Source organism: Toxorhynchites rutilus, chromosome 2 (genome assembly GCF_029784135.1).
Source record: "Toxorhynchites rutilus septentrionalis strain SRP chromosome 2, ASM2978413v1, whole genome shotgun sequence".
NCBI lineage: Eukaryota > Metazoa > Arthropoda > Insecta > Diptera > Culicidae > Toxorhynchites > Toxorhynchites rutilus.
The window spans coordinates 127,882,434-127,901,508 of record NC_073745.1 but is presented as its reverse complement, the minus strand read 5'-3'; the positions used below and the strand labels follow the sequence as shown (position 1 = coordinate 127,901,508).

Here is a 19,075-nt window from a genome sequence, read left to right as displayed (position 1 = left end):
TAATATTAAAAAAAATCCAACTGTTAACATCAATTAAATAATTTTGCAAGAATTCTTATGCAAAATCTCAGCAATAATAGTGTGATTACAAAATAACTATAAAAAATTTAAGTGACCGTGAATTTGTGTGAGTTGCAAGAATCGAGAAGGTGAATGATTTGATTGCACAGTGCAGTTGTGTGCATTTTTGTTCATACACACTTAATTACATAATACCGAATAGGGTGCAGGGATCAGCTGGTAGAGCTTAGCAATCTAGATTTGTGTGTATTGAAAGGAAAAGTAAGCACTGAAACTTGCAGTCAGAAAGTTTCTGATGTCATGCTTCAGATTGATTCAGAATTTTGAATTTCTTTCAGTCAACAATTGGAAAACAAGGTAAGTTTTATCCGGTGAAGATTGAGCTCATTCGCTATAACATATTTTGAACCATGATGATGGGTTGATCGAGAATCCCCTAAGGATTGATAGAGGAACGCATTTGATGAAGAAATCTATGTAGGTAAAACCGAAACCTTAAAGGTTTCCATATATTTCAAAGACATCCCACGTTTCTTCGACTTCAAATGGTTACAGAACTTCTCTTGAACTATTCATGAACCATTCTACAGTATCTGATTATCATTTTTTGAGTAGAATTGATGGAATACAAAAATTGATGTTTTCAGGTGAAATAAATGGGAGTGCGGGTGAGATCGACACCCTGTCGGGTAAAACCGAAAAGTTTAGAGAAACGAATGTAAACTTTTACAATAATTTCAAAGTATCAATAAGCTATCTATATACTATTCGGACACTTCATTTGGATTGCTCAGATTTTGAATAGTAAAAAATCAAACAAATTCATACATTTCAATTTCACTGCAATTGAATCCCAAAGCTCTCGCCGCTGATGCAGTCTTAGGTTTGCGGAACGAATGTTCCGTCTAGAAATCTCTGCCAGCACTCATGTTTATGTCCGCTGCACTCATGTTTTGTCAGCACTCATGTTTATGACGCTGAACAATGATCTAGGGACTGTCCACATACCACGTGTACAACTTTAGGGGGGGTAGGCAGGGTTGCCAATAATACTTTTCAAAAAACTGGAAGATTGCTCTTAAAAAAACTGGATCCTGTAAAACCTTTTTATTTTGAGGGGGTAGTATACTATGAACATCACAAAAAGTATGTGATTTTCGCGATTTTTTGATATCACAGTTTTCACAGTTTTAATAGGTATATATTACTTAACAAACAAAAAATAAAATGGTGTCAATTGGACTATCCCCTGAATAGCCGCAACCGGTTTGTTAAACTCTTGCGGCCAAAACCTTGTAAAATAGTGGGAGTTCTACAAGTTTTTCTAGTGGACCCATTTCAACCAATGATTTTTTTACGCAATCTTGAATATATTTTCTGTCATCGTACGTAGGATTTTTTCAAAATATTGATTTTTGACGAAATGGCAACATTTTTTGTTAAAAAAATTGCGTTTTTGCCTCAAAAATCGAGACAAAAACATTCACCAAAATTATATTTTTCAAAATGTCAAAAAATCCTACGTACGATGACAGGAAATTTAGTGGAGAATCTTGGAAAATCTATTTCATTAAAATCGGATGGAGTTTGCAAAACATAGTTTCGAGAAAACAGGCTTTAAATTTGAATCCGCGCTCCTTACGCAAAGACTTAGGTCCACTAATTGGCTTGTAACTTAACTACAGTAAAGTAGACATCTAAGAGAACATTTTAAGCCAGAAATATTTTTTATTTTATTTTATTCAAGTTTCCATAGTGTACTACCCCCTTGAGATGATCGGCTGTGATTTATCTTAAATGAATTTTTTACCTATTCCAATGCTTGAGAAATAGAATTTTCTTTCAAGCTCCACGTAGTATTTATATGTAGCTCATAAAACTGTAACTGTAATTACTGTGAAACAATATTTGAGGGATGGTTTTCTTTGGGCAAAACTTGAAGAGTCTCGGAGTCTCGGTACGGATTAGCATGAGATATAATCATGAGAAAATACCATAAACAACTTTCCACATTATTGTTTCAATACTACAATGCCAAAACAACACTGCTCAAGTATTGCCAATACCATAATACCAAAAATGATCAAATTTCGGAATTGAGAAGCTATTTCTCTCAATTTTTGTTGGTATTATTCATTGCTAATTTACATCTTATATTAGGCGTCTCGAGAAAGTATTTTTGAAAAAATATGCATAGTATGCTTTTTATGAAATATACACTATGGTTCATGTGCATTTTATGCAACGTATGCATTAGCTCTTTAGCGGAGTTTAAATTATGCAATAAATTAATCATATTTAGAACTAAAACTTCTTTGAGTGACCTTGAGAAACTAATATCCATTTAATGTAAACGATTGGATTTTATACTCATATCAATTGAAGTCAATGGAGACCATTTACTCTATGACCTTCTGAACTTTAGAATAATTTGAAAGACCTGTAACATCTGATGTTTATATAAACTCAAAGCCAGCATAGCACGCGGGCTCTATGAACTATTTTGGGTAAGTTTTCTTGCTATGAGCATTGTACCAGTCGTGGATGAAATGGCAGATCTAATAGTCTGAACTTCAGAATGTTTTGGAGGACCTAGAAATCTGATATTTTTATAAGTTGAAACACAGTATTGCACGAGAATCCAGTTTAAACTGGAACATTGGTAACGCTGGGGGTAGGGGTCACGAAATGTCGACGCTTGTCCACGGTGAGAGGGGAGGGGGTATAGATAATTTCCACGTGGGCACATTTTTTTTAAATACATTACGTCTAATCTGTATGCATGTTCGTGGCGATTGGCCCGTGTCAAAACAAAAAAAAACTTTTAAGTAGGTAGAATGCAATTTTCAGAACCGACTCGAATTCGTTTCCAATCAATTCGACCGATTAAGTAGCTGCTGGCACTGTTGAAATAGACTCTAAGAGTGCCGGTCGGGCATCCATACTTCTCTCTTTTTTCTCTTCTTGATCTTTGTCATTGAAATCTACATACTGAAACTAATGCGCATACATTGTGAGCGTTCGATTTATTTTCATTGTTAGTAAAGGATAATTTATTCCGTCAGGATGAAGATAACATCACAGGCTTAGTATTGTAATATAAAAAATGGTCGACATTGTTTTCTTAGATGCGGGCTTTTATCCAGTTTCTGTTTATGTTATGAGAACTTCCAAGGTTTTGCAAAATTGGAAGACGAACAACTAATTCTTTTAAAGATGCACGGCTCGTATCTTTGAAGAAGGGTCACGAGCTGCGAAGCTCTTTATTGCCCTCTATTGAAATGTGGTAATTTGTGAAATGCTCTTCTATGGGTTGGACCGGAAAGTTCGTACCGCTATTGATGTCAATCAAATCGAGGAATCCATTTAGAATAATATTCGGTACACGACAGATCAGTTAACAGATTCACTACAAATATCCAAAAACCACCGTCCCTGAGCATCTGGTGCAGCTTGCAAATTGCTACGGCGTATGGATTCCACATTATTTGATCGAAACAAACTCAATGAATCACATCTTTATCTGCGACTCGTTCTATATACTTTAAAAAACGCCGTTTTTGTAAAAAATCGTGATAGGCGATGAAAATTATTAAAATTTTTAACAATTTTGAATGGAAAATTGTTGGGATAATCGACATAAACTGTTATTTATTACCAAAGTCAGCCCTCACCCGCAAATGGTCATCTACTATTTCAGGAACAGCACATCCCTGTCAAACTCAAAAATTGCTTGCCAGATTGTAACATAAGGTTTAACGTTCCTGTTATGAGCTTCTTACAAACAATCAGTCGTTAATTTCCAATAAATACAGCTCGGCAATCATGTGGTCGAAACTATCAAATACATTTACTTTAGCATTTATGAACATTCGACAAGCTTTAAAAAAGTGTGATCAGGAGTTGAACTAATTTGCGACTTTTCTGATCTTGGGATGCTGGTAAAACGAGAGCTTCGCACAAACGAGCAATTAACTGCAGACCATTTCGTAAACTCATAACGAAATTACCGAACAATTTCGAGATGCTAAATGTATACGCATTATCAGGAACAGTTATAGCATTATATTTTTTTCATGTACAGAAGCTAACTGTAGACAACATAAATGGAGTTCGGAAGAAACTGAAGAGTGATACAAATAACCTACCGGGTCATATTGAAGAAAGAATAGAATATATCGATATTATGGCATTGTTCACAAATTGCATAACGCTAAAAAATATGGATTTTGGACCTCCCTCCTCGTTAACGTATCACAAGCTGTATCTCTGAGACATAAAAAGTAACACAATCTCGCCCCTTGACTATTTCACGATGATGTTGTTCGAATCTAGAATCTCATCTTGTTCGGAGATATTCAAAATCAATATACAACAAATATCGTAACGCAATCCTACGTCAACTATGTGGTCATGGTTCGGATACAACTCTACAACTTTCTTGGTTTTCCAAAAAAAAAATGAAACAAATAAGAAAAAAAAAATCGATTTTATCTCCAAAAGAAGATAGGAATGTCCACGTGGACAAAGAGGGGAGGGGTATAAGAAATGTCCACGCGATTATCCGGAATTTTAGACTCGATTATCCGGAGTATTTTATTTTTGATTTTCGAGAGTTTTGGATAATTTGTATAATAATTTTATATTGAATAGCTAATATGGGTATCAAAAGAAAGGGCTTGACTAGTAGAATACGGTTATTTATGAAAAATGCAAATCTAAGATGGCGGCCACTACAAAATGGCGGATTACCTATTTTCTCATAACCCCATCAATATGGGTATCAAATGAAAAGGCTTGACTAGTAGAACACAGTTATTTATGAAAAATGCCCAAAAATGTATCAAAAGAAAGTTTTCGACTAGCAGAACATAGCAGATAATAAAAATGGGTGGGTTATATCTATGATATAACCGCAAGGTAGACGTGGGACTACCTTAGCTTAGCAATCATTTGTTTGTATTGATTTAATTTTTGATTGAATGAAACAATATCCGAATTCAATTGAATTCAATATATTTGCTTTGTGAGTAAAAAGATTGTATAATGCCATGTGAGGTCAATTCACGCATTTGGATAGATTATGTTCTTCGTTACAAGTAAATTTAATAACTGTCCTTTTACGTTTGGTATGATGACATCTTGGTTTTGAAGTCTGTGTTAGACATACACATCTAGTCGGAACAAAAATACCCCAGACATTCATGTATTTGCAAAGCGGATTCCCCCAGGCACATTGATTTTAAAGTCCGTGTTAGGGAAACACAGCTCGGTTGGAACAAAAATACCCCCTACTTGCATGTATATTTGCTGAGCGGATTCTCACAGGTACATTGATTTTGAAGTCTGTGTTCGGGAAACCGTAAATCGGGTCAATCAAAACTAGGCAGTTAGGGCGTTTAGATAACGCTTGACATTTCACAGTTATTCAATTGTTTATCTAATTAAAAATAACATCAATTGACGCAAACATCTTTCCGATCCAGTAAGAAATGTTCGAGTTATGAGCATTTGGAATCTTTCATTTTTTCCTGCATGTTCTGTGTCTAGGTTTTCATTTTACCTCCCATATACTCCGGTTAGACGTAGTCCCACGTCAAAAAAATCCAATTTCAAGATGGCCGCAGTCCCCAAACAACTAATTACTTTTTGAATGGTTTCATTCAGCTTGACCTGTTTCTATGTATGTTTGAATGTTTGTTGGGTTGTCCCACATTAATAGAAAATTGACCCCGTTCCTGTTGAATGATTGATCTGAAATTTGGAATATACATTTAATTCTACTGTCATTTTAAAACTGCGTATTCCATGATCTTGAAAAATCCAATTTGGCCGCCGCAAAAAAATGGCTGAATGGCTTGATTTTGAGAATACACTATACTATGAACAACATAAATTCGAAAAGGTCGCCGCCACAAAATGGTCGACTATGTATTTTTTGCAATCCCCTCAATATTGGAATCAAATGAAATGATTTGACTAATAGAATACAGTACGCGGACTCGATTATATACAGACTCGATTATTTTTTTTTATATTTCAAATATGGCTTATTTCATGAACAAATGTAACCTTTCAACGTTAAGGTGAAGTTTAAGTGGCTATTACATGTACAGTAAGGTAAAAATTGTGATTTTTGAAGATTTTGATTGAATTTTCACCAGGAATTGTTTATATCGATATTGCATCCAAATTAAGAAAGATAGAAGTTGTGCGTCAAAGAACAAATTGTTGAGCGATTAAAGAACTTCATTCTATTTGATAGAAACAATCTCGTTTAATATAAGTTTTTAGGATAAAATTAATAATAACACATTAAAAAATATTAACTTTTAAGTGTTTCACTTCCAAAATGTTATTAAAATTAACTAATTAAGTTGTTCTACTACTAAATCCTGTACTAAATTTTCTCATCTTTCAAATGAAACCATCAGAATTGTCTTCCGTAGCGTACTTTTTAATGTAGAGCCAGTTTGAGGCAACAGAGTCCGAAACAAAAAAAAGTTGTATAACTCTGTCATTGTTGAAATTCGAACATATGCGTAGGAGGCTTTTTTTCATCAAATATGACCGTCTATCACCTCCTGAGAGAATCTGGATAAATTATTTTTTTTTTCGTGTGAGAAAGGTGTTTTCTGACTTTAAAGGTTGAATCAAAAATCAAATGCCTCTTTTATTTTCAAATAACAAAAATGCATGCAAAAAAAAAAACAAATAAAGAAAAAAAGTTGTTTTGACTCGATTATCCGGAGTAAAAAAAACAATACTCCGGATAATCGATTCCGACCTGCATTAAAAAAAATTAAATTAATTTTAATTTTAAATTGAATTTATTTTTTTTTCATTCTGAGATTCAGTATTACTCTAGTTTTTATTCAAATTTCTTCCTACGTCTATTTTAGGTATATGTGATTTTTTTTCAGAATTTCCAGAGTGTTTTTCGCGGTAGAAAAAAAAATATTTTCAGGAATTTGGAAATTTTGAAAAAAAAATTACTAATATTTTGAATATTAGTGGCTCTCAACACTTTTGCTCTGATTTTTATTTAAATGCATTCGTGTGTGTTGTTTTTCCACATGTAGCGTAATTTTTTCGTGATGTTTTGAAAGGATTGCGCGAAAAAAGCATTTTTTTGGCCTTTGGGCATTTTTAGTTTATTTCGTATTTAGAGACCCAGTACTGCTCTGATATTTATTTAAATTTTGTTTTCTATATGTCTAAATTTTGTCGGTATATTTAGAGCATTGCACTGTACAAAGAGATTTTTTCTCATATCTTGAAATATATGAGATTATCTTTGCATTGGATTTAGATGGTATACCAAATTCATAGGAGTCAGCAAAACGATAGAGCTTTGTGAGAAAAAATAAAGTCCTTGTGGAAAGATAATTCGGATTAATGAGAAGAACACTTAAAAATATCCAAATTATTATTATTATTTTTTTTATTTTAATCTTACAATTGAAAACCATGAATACAATGAAATAATCGATTTCAAGAAAATAAAAATAATAATGCAGACGATGAAGAAAATTATTTTTGTGTCTCGCAATGCAATAGAAAAAAAGACGCATACGAATGCATTTAAATAAAAATTAGAACAGAAGCGGGTCTCAAAGTCATATTTTTTTTTAAATTTCGAAATGCCAGAAAATATATAATTTTATTTTATTATTACATTTTTTTATTAAAAAATATTGTTTGAAGATATTTATCGATACACCTAAGTAAGATGTACTTTCAGTATTTTTTTCTCCATATTTTTGTCTCAAAGCTATTGAGAATGGCGTGAAATAAATAAAAAAAGGACGTTTTTTACTATAGATCCCATGTTGAACCACATAGGGGTTCAAATAAACCGCCAAAATTTCTTTTTTAATATCTTATACAATATTTTCCATGTTGATTTGGTTTGGGGGCACTTTTTACTCTCTTACCCGGCCAGGTCCTTTACATTCAATTTGAAATTTTGATACAAGTGTGCAGGCTTGACGAAACATCATTGACATGGGTCGAGAATTTCTTATCTTGACAACGTAAATGCAAAATAACAGTGCGTTGAATTGTTTTTATCCTTTGCGGTCGTACTACATTTTGATGGGGGTGTCGGATTAGTCGGAACTGATTCTCCTTTAAGGAGCAATGATGCAGAAGATATAAGTTCATGAAAAATCAACAAGATCTATTTATTTTTCAATGAACTTTAGATATGTGTTTACTGAACAATTTGTTTTAATGTGACTAATGATTTATACAAACAATATTCCATGGTTTACGAAGGAGAACCCTGCATCGTGACTATCCGCTAATATCACGTTAATACACGCTTAAAACTTTTGTTTATACCTAGTGCTGTTATCTACTATTCATGAAAGCTCCGTATTGTTCCGTGAACAATTTCACTAGACATTAATATTCGTTTAAGAATGTGTAAACTGATCCATGGTTGATAAAATTATAAAATTAGTATGGTTTCTTGTTGTGGTGGCTAAGAGCAGTCATACGACCACAAAGGGTCAACATTGATTCCACGATTTGTCACAGAGAATACACAATGAATGTCTATGACTTGAACAACTCTTCCACTACAAGACAAATTAAATTTCTGGATATTCGGTTTGGTACTGATATCCAGAATTTTTGATACGTACGGTATGCAAGTATGCTACACAAAGCATACGGTCCTGTGTGTATGCAATTTTTCTGGTTTATGCGCACAAATTCATTGATTTTTATGAAACAAGCAGAGATAAAAATCACACAGTAATGCCCCTTCATTCATCTTTGGGTATCCCTCCACTATTGGTGGAAATGAGTTTCATTCAAGAAAAGGTGTTTTTATTTTGCTAACGTAAAGCTATCGATAAAATAATAAAATGCCGTCGTTAATCCTATATTGTCGCGCAGACAAACAATGTGCCCAACATTTGACCCTAAAGAAGAGACATACCACCGGGATATTGCGTTGTTATTTTCTTCACTCCGAGTGTGTTTATTTTACTCTCGGACATTGATTCGGTCATGTTGGTAGGTTTATGGAGCAGCACATCAGCTATTTGGTACAAACACACCATCATCGAAGGGGGGGGGGGGTCTATCAGCATAGCCAGAACACGGGACGTGGGTTTGCTTGCGTTCAGCAGCAGAAAATGGTGTGAATGTCGAGCAAATTGGAGTTCCCGACATGCGCACCAGCAATGTTATTATTATTGTTGCTGTCTCTGTCGGAGGGCCGCTTTGCGCTTTGTTCGATCGATTTTCCACCCGCCACCGCCGTCTCCCTGCCGGACCGTTTTTGCTGGCTCTTATTCGCAACACAAATTGAGGCGTTGTTTGTGTGCGTGTAATGGGGAGGACAGTGCAGCAGCATGCATTTTCTCGGAGTGCTGAAATTTGTATGAGCTGCTCGCTGCACAGCTGTTTCATGTTTTCCGTCGTGCAGTTCGTTCGGCAGGCGGACGCTCCCACGGATAGCAGCATCACAAACACACACACACACACACACACAGTCGATTGGAACCATTTGTGAGTGTTGGGGGTTTCCCATCGATTTGTTGGTAGCAACAAATCTCAATTATTTGATATCTATTGATTATCGCACTGGTAGATGGGTGTCGTCCCTAAATCAGTTTATATTTTTCTAGTATTGATTACAACATCGGGATCCGATTCGCACCATGACATTAATGGTAAAGTATGGTAAAATCTCGTTTCATTATCAAGATCCATTTGCTGTATTAGGGAGCCACTTCAATATATGCAATAGCCTTAAACGTCAGCATGCCGCACGCTTTTGATTGAGTTCAACGTTTATTCCATTTACGTCTTCAGTCTGATTCTGATGAAGGCTGATGGGTTTTAATTGGAAATACAGTGGAATTCGTTTATAATGACATCGAAGGGAAGGGACAAACATGTCATAATAAGCAAACGTCATACAAACCGTTTTGTGTAAAAACCCTTTTTTATGTAAATTTGTACCCATGTACATATTTTAATAGAGAAACATAGCATATTGAACATAAAAATTAAAATGCGCGTAATAAGTACGATACATATATTTATGTATGTACGTGTGTATGTATGTATGTATGTATGAATAAATATATTTTTACATTTTTGAATTAAGAATTGTCAACATGTCGATGTCAACATAATTTTCCTACATTTCCGGTGCTGCAAAAGAATCTGAATTCAGGTTTCGTGACCACAAGGATAAAGGAACGTCATCTTCTTCATCAATTTCATGTTTTGATATTTGAACAGGTAAACCATCGTGGTTTTCAATGAATCCTGCATGTTTGAAACAGTTGTGAATAGTACTTTGTGACATTTTTTGCCAGGCATCATTTACCATCAGAATTGCATCTAGCACCGTTATTTTTGTTCGTTGCAAGGTTCTTTCTAAAATTAGTTTTGACTGATCATATTATTCCCTTATCCATTGACTGTAGTACTGATGTTTTCAGCGGAAGGAAAGCAAGTGTTATAGACTTTAAATCAGTAACTTTTGGATGCAACCAGCAATAAAACCTTTTTCATCTTCTTCACCAAATCACGATCCCAATCTCGAAGCCATTTTTCAAAAAGTTCTGACCTCATCTAAGCTCTACGATTGTTAGCATAATCGACAGGTAACAATTGAACAGTGCTAAGACATCTTGGTTTTTGTGACGTTTCATTAACGAGCAATTTCTTTTTCTCTGTGCCACTCATTTGCTGCTACCATGGCATGCTACTATTGACCTCTAAGTGTCAATAGCTCACTGAGATTCAAAACAAAAACGAGCCACGTGCCGAACGTCGCCGGGAATCAACGAACATCATCGAGGGTGTAAAGAATTATGTCGGCCATTATAACCGGACATAGTTTATTAAAAATGGGTCATAATAAGCGACATGTCATTGTAAAGGAAGTCATTATATCCGACTTTTTTCATAAAGGATTTCATATAAAAGTCACAGGAGGGTTGTGTCTGAGACACGACCGCATAGTTGACGTAGGATTCCGTTAGGCTATATGTTGATTTTGGATATGTTTGAAAAATTAAACTCTTTTATAATGATTTAGTGGCCGTTTGTTTGGTTGTTGGGTATTGTTTATTCACTCTACTAGTGTTTACAATACTGATGATAGAAGTAATTAGTCGTTGTATGGTGCGTATCACGATAGAAGATGGCGAAGTGAAATGAGATATGATGAAAACCTCATATAACAATGTTATATAAAATAATTATCAATACCGAACACAATTACCAATTTTTCTCATCAGTAAAAACATGTTACTTCAATATAGAGAAAACATATTTGAAATGGAAAAGGTAATTTTCTTTTATAATGTTTACTTTAGTGTTTATTTAACCCAATGCGAATTGTAATTGGACTAACAACACCTAATACTATATGTAGAGTATATGGGAAATCACTTTTTCGAATATTTTTTCACTTTTAAAGCTGTCTGTTTATTTTCACTTTAGGTGAAAATGAACAGACAGCTTAAACCAAACGACTTGTTCTCGAGCGGGAACACCCCTTGGTTTTACTAAAATAAACTGTTTCATTTATCAAGTCATTTTTAACACAACTGTTTACAATTTTACACTTACACTTGTGCTAAATTTCTCGCAATACACGATCGGTCATTGATATGAAATTTCACGAAGCAACCAACATTAAAGTACCAAATTTTGCTATAATTGATCGTATCACTCACCTTACTTGCAATATAAAAATGCCCCCGACTTGCATATATTTGCAATCGCCGATTTCCCTCGAGCACCTTGGTTTTGATGTCTCTGTTAGGGAACGCATTTCGGTAGGAACAAAAGATCCCACTACTTTCATGTATTTGCAATGCCGATTTCCCCCAGGCAGCTTGGTTTAGATGCCTCTGTTAGGGAACCGCTGCATGTGTCGTTAATTTCGACCAATCAGAAGTGGGTATTTCCGTTAGGATAGGGGTTGAGATTTTTAAATTGTTCGATGGTTAGTTTCATGACATATATCATTTTATCAATATAAAAAAATTGTTATGGAGTGCCGGAATCGAATGACGCAAAATTTTCATCAATCCTTCATGAAATGACAGAGCAATAAGCGTTTGAAATTGGACAATTTTAACGACGTGCTCGATTTTTGATTTTCAATTTGTACCCTAATATGTTCCCGAAAGACATAATCCTACGTCAAAACAGTACGTTTTCCAATAAGAATTATGTGAATTACGTTGGTAATGGGTTTATTTTTCTATCGCCGCATGAATCATAAATTGGTAACATATTGGATCAAACTGAAAAGCGATTTCATTAAAAATATATTATTTAGCACTTCGATGTTTATTTAAAATTATATTTGACGTAACTTTTATCGATGTTTGGTCAACGAATATTCGCTCGATTAATCGAATACTTATAGACATTTTTAGACGTGATATGATGGTTCCCTGTTAGTTGTTAGTAGAAAATGTAAAAATAAACAGTATTTTTGATCATAGTTTTATATAGTTTTTGTGGTAAGTGGAAAATAGTAAAATAAACTCTTTTGTTTCAAAACAAATTGATAGTTCTGAGAAGGACTGGAATGGTTTAATGGGTTGTACGGAATCTGCTGCGTTTCAGTCGGATGTAGCATGTAGTTTTGGGAGCGGTAGCTTTTACGGATTCGCTGATGCTTTCCTTGACTTTGGCGCCATCGGCTTCTGTGCGTCGATTTGGGGGGGTTTGATTGGCACCACCACGACGAGCTAAACGACGGATAGCGGGTGTTATACGATGCGATGCAATGCACTTCGCTCCTCTGCCACCTTTGCCGCATCCAATTGTTGATGTGAAGAGAAGCGCATCAGCAATGCACACTAGATTTAATTCGATGCTCTCCGCTGCTTCCTTTTCTTTGCTCTCTTTGCCGCACCGCATCCATCGTTGGTTGCCGATGGCTTCCTCCCCTTTGCCGCACCGTATGGCGTTGGTTGATTTGTAGAGCACTGCACACTAGAAGCCCAGATGTTTGCCGATCTGAGCGTTGAACGAGAATGAGAAATCCAAAAATGCTACCGTCCTTTTATATCAGTTGGTATGTGAGAAATAGGCGCCCGCACTCGCTCGCCATGCAAATATTTGACTTATCGGGGAACGAAAGAAGAGAAGCAGGCAAAAAAGAAATGACGTCAATTTCGACCAATCAGTACCGTTTGGATAGGGGTTGAGATTTTTCAATTGTTCGATAGTTAATTACATGATATAAATTATTTTATTCAAGGTGAAAAATTGTTATAGAGTGCCGCAATGTTTTGATGTAAAAATCTGAACAATCCGTCATGAAATGACTGAGCAATAAGCGTTTGAAATTGGACATTTTTCACGATGCGATCGATATTCGTTTATCAATTTGTACCCCAATATGATCCCGAAAGACGTAATCCTACGTCAAAAACCAAACTTCGTTGTGCAATTACGTCATAATAGGCGGTTGGTCAATACAGACGGAGTCATAATAAACGGATTCTACTGTATGTTAAATTGAGAGTGCCACCAAAATACACTCGACAAAAAAAATAAAGGAACAAAGTGCGAAGTCGAAATTTTTAGGTGATTTTAGCAAAGCTGTAACTTCGTGAAAAATCAACGCACAATGGTCCAGGAGGCGCATTTAAGTAGAAATTCGCATCTAGAGCTCGAAGCGTAATCTCTAGACAATAGGACCATCGCTCAAGCAGAAAAAGAAATTGAAAAAACTTTGAGAAAAATTAATCCAATCCAGTGTTTCAATCGATTTATAATAATCTATTAAAAAACTTCGCTCTACAAAGTTGATTAAGATACCTGGAGCTACAACATTGTCGAACTAAGTTCATCTCTATCTATGTAGATAAGAAAGCTAGATTTTTTATTCCACCTTAAATTTTGGTCATCCGTTTTTGACAACATGGAAATGAGTGCTCCATCATATGTAATAACTTTGTCGAAGACAGTTTTTGTCTAGAAAATAAAGATCTTCCACAAAGTTGTTCTTAGCGTTTTCTATCTAAATCGCAAAAGGATGATCATGAAAAAAAATCGTTTTTTTCTAGCTTTTATATTTCCAATTCTACTTGTCTTGTCTTCAATGTCTTCGGACGACTTTCAGACCTTTTCAAGACAAACATCTTGCGATGCAGAACTTGTCAATATCTGTTTTTTTAATCCCATTTATTTATTTATCAGGCTCATTAGCATTTTATCTGCAACAGAGCCGGGTTTTTATCGTGTACATGTACATATGTTTATGTTTCTATAAATTGTAAATTACACAGTAGAAGTAGTAGCCATTTAGGCGTTAGGTTTTCTGTTCCATTACATTATGGTAAATTACACTCTAGTAGCCATTTCGGCGTAAGGGTATTCTATCTGTTCTTCCATTGTTCAGCAGACCGGACAGCGGAGACAGTTGATATTGATCATTGTTGGGTTATTTATAGAACAGCAGCCCGATGTTTCTTGCAGAGCAGAGCAGTTGTATGGATGAATCGATCTTTGTTCCACCGTGGATCGATCTCCATAGCTGATGATGGTTGCGTGGACGTAGTTATTCTATAACAACACAAAGATGGTCAATTGAGGGCCCTGAGTTTGAACTCACGATCGATCGCTTAGTATTCAATATCTTAATCCTACTTAAAGTTTTTGATGTTTTTGATGTTTTGAAACTCCAGAAAAAACGATAAACAATGAAAATAGCGTACTTCTGGGAAGAAATATCAAATGCTGCACCAAAAATATTTGTCATAGTAAGCTCTAAAAGATTTCTGAAGAAACCGTCTTGCATAATTTGCATAATTTAAAATATAAAAGTTAGAACAAAAAAACAAACATTTTTTCATGGTGATCCTAACGCACTATATCGGTTATTTCGAGAGATAGAAAGAACTTCGTTCTACAAAGTTGCATATAATAACTTGAGCTACAACATTGTCGAACTATGTTTACCTATATCTAAAAATAAAAGAAAAGTTAGTTTTTTTATTTCATCGGAAATTTTGGTCACCCTATTTTTGACAACATAAAAATGAGCGCTCTATCATATGTAACAACTTTGTCGAAGACAGTTTCTATCTAGAGAATAACTGTCGAGCTCTAGATGCAAATTTTCACTTAAATGCGCTTCCGAGACCATTGTACAACGCATGAAGATGGGATGTAGGGGAAAGTCGGGAAAGACGGACAGGGTGCGTAAGACGGATACTCATGTATTATTGATAATTTACATTTTTATTTTAAAATTGAAGAATGTAAAAACTTGCAATAACACTAACTGTGTGTACCTAGCTGGTCTTCTGTCAAAATTGTAAATGAAAATTCGAGGGGTTGTATGCGAGACACGACTGCTTACGACGTAGGACAACGCAATCTTCTTTTTTTTAAATTTGTTGGTTTATCATCTCGGATATTACTTGCGAATACGTCGAAATTTCATAAATAACTCTTTAGTAAAAAGTTCCAGGGACCCTGAAAAGGTTTAATGGCTTGGGTGTTTTTGTAGAATCATTTCGAGAAGCAGCGATTCTTTCTTGACTTTGCGAGAGCAATGCACTAGTTGGTCATATGTCGCAATCTGTTTCTTTATATCAATGCACGCTTTGCACTGAGTATTTAACGTGCATCGCCATTCAACAAGTATCAAAACCGTCAACAAAGCTTGGAGCTTGTTGCAACAGAACAGAGCCGATGCGCACGAGAACGAACAAACGTGATGAATTATTGAGGTTTCAAACTTTTCAGTTCATTCGCCTCTAGACGCACGAGAGCGAATACGAATGGCAACTAAAAGTATCGAAGGTGTGCTATTCACATGTACAGGAAATGAACAAGTTCTAAGTTTCGCGCAACGAAAACAAGCAACACACTCAAAGCCAAACATTGATGGCTAGAAGCGACCTATAATCATTTGCGGTCTTTTCTTTTTTCGCCTGCTTTGCCATGGCTCGGAAGGTTGTGTCAATTGCAATGCCAGATGCACATCAAGTGAAATATTCGCTAGCGTTCACAGCACGAGAGGAAACATAAAACACAAAACAAGCAGAATAAGCGACCTTTGTTGTTTCGGGTACAGAAAGATTCTGAGAATTTTCCTCGGAGGAAATGCAATACTTATACGCTAGCGACAGCTTACTTACTACGCAAGGGTGGATTTTACTTCGCAAATACGCTCTTTTCGCTATCCCCCTTCGTTGTTTCTATTCTAGCGGCTGCATAAGTTGCCCGTTATTGACAGCTCTGTTCGGGAAAGCACAAAAATGGACAGAACAAATGTATGGGGAAATAGAAATGCTTCCAATTTTCATCAATTTAAACTATATACAGACTATGGGATTGTAATGTATAGCATATCAAACAAATCTTAGAAAATTTCCGATTCGATTGGTGTGCAAATCGTGAAAATCGCAGAAAAAATAGTTATTAACGTTAACTTTATTTCATAAAAACGGGACCTGTTTTCAAAATCATGAAATACAGGCAAACCTTTTTTGTGCGGGGGATAGGGACCGCACAAAAAAAGTCGCATAAAAAATCGAGCAAAACTTAACCAGCAGCTTTAAAAAATCGTGTTCGGTACACATTTTGAAAAAAAAAATTTTGTGCGGTAGATAGGGACCGCATAAAAAAAGTTTCCCTCAAGAAAATAACTGAAATCCACGCCATTCATGCGTTGCTGTTAGAAATCATGTCATGCAAAAACTTAGAGCATTTGATGAGAGGAGGGGAATGATTTCAGAAGTGGATAAATATGCTTATTTATGCTTTTTTCGCACTGAAATGCATATAAACCATCGAAAAAAACTAAATGGACGATAACTTTGTCAAATATGCTTCTTTTCATACACTGCACAAAAAAACCGCACAAGAACAGAAAACTGCACAAAAAAAATCGCACAAAAAAAATTCGCACAAAAAAAACCGCACAAAAACAGGTTTTACTGTACGCAGTTTTATAAGGTGTGTTCCAAATTTCAAATCAATCGGTCGACAGGAAGGGGTTCAAAGGGCAAAGTTTTTAATGATGGCGAAAAAGTACGTCAAACCACATAGGGGTTCAAATAAACCGCCAAAATTTCTTATTCAATATCCTATACAATATTTGCCATACAGCTGGTGATTTGGTTTGAAGGCACTTTTTACTTCCTTACCCAGCCAGACCCTTTGGAAATATAAAAAAAAACATTTTTTTGTACCACGAAACACTGAAAAAAATCACACATATCTAGAAAAGCCATAGGAACACATTTGAATATGAATTAGAGTAGTACTGAATCACTAAATCCCAAAAAAAAATCAAAATTTCAATATTTTTTCTGGTACTTCAATTTTTGATAATTTTTTTTGATACACCGTTGTAAGAAGCATATTCAGTATTATTTTCAAATTTTTATCTCGAAGCTTTTGAGGATAACGTGAAATAAACGAAAAAGTACATTTCTCACTATAGATCCTACGTCAAACCACATAGGGGTTCAAATAAACCGCCATAATTTCTTATTTAATATCCTATACAATATTTGCCATACAGCTGGTGATTTGGTTTGGGGGCACTTTTTACTCTCTTACCCAGCCAGGCCCTTTCTATTAATTTCTTTCTATTAACAAACATGTTACAAACATACAAATTACAGGGCAAGCTAAATAAAACCGTTTGAAAATAAGGTAAATGATTTTGGTTTGTCCAGTCGAAAATACGATCATAGTTTATCCACTGTTTTGAATGCTCTAATTCAGCACACCTTTGTCAAATCAGGTACTCTAATGTTTCAAAACATATAAATAAAATAGTCTTTCCCATGATTTACAGTAGTTTTTTAGTATATTTTTACGGATTCACATGTTTTCAAGGATGATAAAATACACTTTCTATTGATGTCAATGCGCTCCTCATTTGAGCTAACTTTTAATCAATTACCAGATTATTATTTGGTACGTATTCAGACCTTTCCTGGATTATAACACTCACAAATATTGTAAACATCATGCTTGCACACCATTTGTATCAGATTTTCATAGCTAAACCATTAAATTAACGTATTTCGATGACCTCAATTCTGATCATGAGTTGTCCAATTAATTAATGTTGTTTTGTCCACATGATTTCTACGGCAACCGCTTGGCGCGCTGCAGTTTGTTTATTGTGTTCTTCGCGCATAGCAGAAATAAAGTTTCTCTGTGTTGAGTGTGTTGAGGGTAACACTTTTAAAATGCCCAATAAAAGGCAATATTCTGGAGAAAGCCTAAATTATGAATGGATCAATGTGATGACAGTAAACTCAAACAATGATAAATGCAACATCTACTTGAAAGTTCGAATTTTTTAATTCAAAAATAGTGATTTCTAAATCCGGGCAAACCCTGATAATTTTTTGGACAAGCTATGATCATAATTTCTCTTTGAGGGAAATTGTTAAAAAACATAAAAATTTGAATAATATCAACGCAACTAGAGACTTGGGGCTTTTCAGCAAACCCAAACTCGTATCGATTATATGTGAGGGGCTTAGAATGAAAGGGGTGCAAGTGATTTGATCGATTTCTCTACATCGACTCTCTCTTTTGGTCATAACTTAACTGCAAACTCATTCCCAGCTGTATTTTACAATGTGGAATATAGGCCAGAACCTCATCTATCGGATTCTATAGCAAACTCAAATTGAAACGTTTTTGTATTTGAGTTATTAACTAAAGAAAAAGTTGATGAAGAGAAATCGATCAAGTCACTTACACCCCTTGCATTCTAAGCCCCTCATGTGATTTTCATGAAGAAAAATCGATTTGCATTTACTAGTTGCTAGTTTACTAGTTTACTAGTATACTAACACCCTAAATTGGACAAACCAAGATCATTTACCCTACTTATCGTAGTAAGTATCGATATCTCCTCGACCTAGAGAGGAGATTCTATGGGAAGTCCATGACGGAGGTCAAAAAATTGGCTTTTGCACTGACGGAAAAAGACGGACTGAGGCATTTGTTCAATAAATCAATTCGAATGTCTGGAAAAAGTCTTGCTTAGCGGTTTTCAAAACGTAATCCG

General features: G+C 35.1%; 2 protein-coding genes and 1 pseudogene across 4 annotated transcripts in view; 2 read left to right on the top strand and 1 right to left on the bottom strand.

Annotated features, from left to right (window-relative positions):
- Positions 1 to 235: 235 nt before the first annotated feature.
- The window catches only part of LOC129764172 (protein yippee-like), a 318,646-nt gene continuing 299,806 nt past the window's right edge, over positions 236 to 19,075 (top strand). For 2 of the 3 annotated variants that reach the window (XM_055763017.1, XM_055763015.1), the window contains exon 1: positions 244 to 378. The gene's annotated coding sequence lies outside the window, so the exon portion shown is untranslated. Of the gene's footprint in view, positions 379 to 19,075 lie in introns of all 3 variants that reach the window. The other variant, XM_055763016.1, reaches the window with a different exon arrangement.
- LOC129764171 (ras-related protein Rab-23) overlaps positions 247 to 19,075 on the top strand; it is a 227,120-nt gene continuing 208,291 nt past the window's right edge. The window contains exon 1 of the mRNA XM_055763012.1: positions 247 to 378. The gene's annotated coding sequence lies outside the window, so the exon portion shown is untranslated. The remainder of the gene's footprint in view (positions 379 to 19,075) is intronic.
- Positions 10,133 to 10,623, bottom strand: LOC129766109 (tigger transposable element-derived protein 4-like; annotated as a pseudogene).